This window comes from Heptranchias perlo, chromosome 35 (genome assembly GCF_035084215.1).
Source record: "Heptranchias perlo isolate sHepPer1 chromosome 35, sHepPer1.hap1, whole genome shotgun sequence".
NCBI classification, from domain to species: Eukaryota; Metazoa; Chordata; class Chondrichthyes; order Hexanchiformes; family Hexanchidae; genus Heptranchias; species Heptranchias perlo.
The window spans coordinates 19,460,566-19,463,065 of record NC_090359.1 but is presented as its reverse complement, the minus strand read 5'-3'; the positions used below and the strand labels follow the sequence as shown (position 1 = coordinate 19,463,065).

Genomic DNA, 2,500 nt, shown 5'->3' with positions numbered 1-2,500 from the left:
GATAAATCCTTCAACACCCCTTCCGCCACTCCCAATTCCCGAAACTCCACCACATGAGGCGATGACAGGAGAACATGAAGATTTTTTCGGGTACGGCCAACAGGCCCGATAAGCCTGCCATTAAATTACAGATCAACCTCAGCTGCGCACTGCCCGAAAGAGGCGGTGGAAGCAGATTCAACAGCAACTTTCAAAAGGGAATTGGATAAATATTTGAAAAGGAAAAAAGTGCAGGGCTGTGGGGAAAGAGCAAGGGGGGAGGGCGACTAATTGGACAGCTCTACCAAAGAGCCGGCACAGGCAGGACGGGCCGAATGGCGTCCTCCTGTGCTGTACGATTCCATGATACCCACCTCACCATGATCCCCCCGTTCCCTTCCCTCTCTAGAAACACACCTAGTTGCCCCTTGACCCCATTAAGCCACTTCAATGCCGTTCAGTGACTGATTCCATCCTTTGGATGGTGAACGACTTTCCTTCTAAATCCGAATGTGTTCCCTGGGATTTGAACCCTGGTCCAGATTGGTTGCACCATCCCCGCCAACTTCCCCCGACGATCTTGGAAACTTCGATCAGGCCTCTGCACTGACGAGAACAAACCCGGTTTCCCTAACCTTCCAGAAACTGGGAATCGCCTTTGTTGGCCCTTCTGTACCTCCCAAGGTTTAAGATCCTTCCAATGATGGAACGTGGCAGGCAGAAGACCCTTGAATTTGTGTGTCTTTTCAACCATGTTTAAATAGTGTTTACAAATGGCGTCCATCAAAACCGTCAGTGGCTGGTGCTGGGGGTGGCATTTCGGAACTTGGGAACAGGAGGAGGCCATTCAGCCCCTCGAGCCTGTTCTGCCATTCAGTTAGATCATGGCTGATCTGTATCTTAACTCCATTTACCCACCGTGGTTCCATAACCCTTAATACCCTCACCCAACAAAAATCCATCAATCTCCCTCTTGAAACTTTCAATTGACCCCCAGCCTCGACAGCTTTTTGGGGGGAGAGAGTTCCAGATTTCCACTCCCCTTTGTGTGAGGAAGTGCTTCCTGATATCACCCCTGAACGGCCTGGCTCTAATTTTAAGGTTTTGCCCCCTTGTTCTGGACCCCACCCCCACCAGAGGAAATAGTTTCTCTCTATCGACCCTATCAAATCCTTTAATCATCTTAAACACCTCGATTAGATCATCCCTTAATCTTCTACATTGAGGGACTACAAGCCTAGTCTGTGCAACCTGTCCTCATAATTTAACCCTTTTAGCCCCGGTATCATTCAGGTGAATCTGCGCTGCACCCCCTCCAAGGCCAATATATCCTTCCTGAGGTTCGGTGCCCAGAACTGAACGCAGTGCTCCAGATGGGGGTCGAACCAGAGCTTTATATAACTGGAACATAACTTCCACCCCTTTGTATTCCAGCCCTCTTGAGATAAAGGCCAACATTCCATTAGCCTTTTTAATTAATTTTTGTACCTGCTTCAGAAGCATCACTTCCTGCTAACCGCCCAGACTGAAAATATAACTGTCACAGTCTGATCCCAGTGATGGGAGTTAATCCTTGCACAAACTTTAACAAAACAATGGATAGTGTTTTACAGCAAATGTGTTCAGTGATGTGTTTGGCAGAGGCAGCGTTCAGGGAGCTTTACTCTGTATCTAACACTGTACCTGCCCTGGGAGCGTTTGATAGGACAGTGTAGAGGGAGCTTTACTCTGTATCTAACCCGTGCTGTACCTGACCTGGGAGTGTTTGATGGGACAGTGTAGAGGGAGCTTTACTCTGTATCTAACCCGTGCTGTACCTGCCCTGGGAGTGTTTGATGGGACAGTGTAGAGGGAGCTTTACTCTGTATCTAACCCGTGCTGTACCTGCCCTGGGAGCGTTTGATAGGACAGTGTAGAGGGAGCTTTACTCTGTATCTAACCCGTGCTGTACCTGACCTGGGAGTGTTTGATGGGACAGTGTAGAGGGAGCTTTACTCTGTATCTAATCCGTGCTGTACCTGCCCTGGGAGTGTTTGATGGGACAGTGTAGAGGGAGCTTTACTCTGTATCTAACCCGTGCTGTACCTGCCCCGGGAGTGATGATGGGACAGTGTAGAGGAAGCTTTACTCTGTATCTAACCCGTGCTGTACCTGCCCTGGGAGTGATGATGGGACAGTGTAGAGGGAGCTTTACTCTGTATCTAACCCGTGCTGTACCTGCCCCAGGACTGATGATGGGACAGTGTAGAGGAAGCTTTACTCTGTATCTAACCCGTGCTGTACCTGCCCCGGGAGTGATGATGGGACAGTGTAGAGGAAGCTTTACGCTGTATCTAACCCGTGCTGTACCTGCCCTGGGAGTGATGATGGGACAGTGTAGAGGGAGCTTTACTCTGTATCTAACCCGTGCTGTACCTGCCCTGGGAGTGTTTGATGGGGCAGTGTGGAGGGAGCTTTACTCTGTATCTAACCCGTGCTGTACCTGCCCCGGGACTGATGATGGGACAGTGTAGAGGAAGCT

General features: G+C 49.8%; 1 protein-coding gene across 1 annotated transcript in view; it reads right to left on the bottom strand.

Moving 5' to 3' along the window:
- LOC137302160 (neuronal tyrosine-phosphorylated phosphoinositide-3-kinase adapter 1-like) overlaps nucleotides 1-2,500 on the bottom strand; it is a 29,523-nt gene that overhangs the window by 12,822 nt on the left and 14,201 nt on the right. The window lies entirely within an intron of this gene.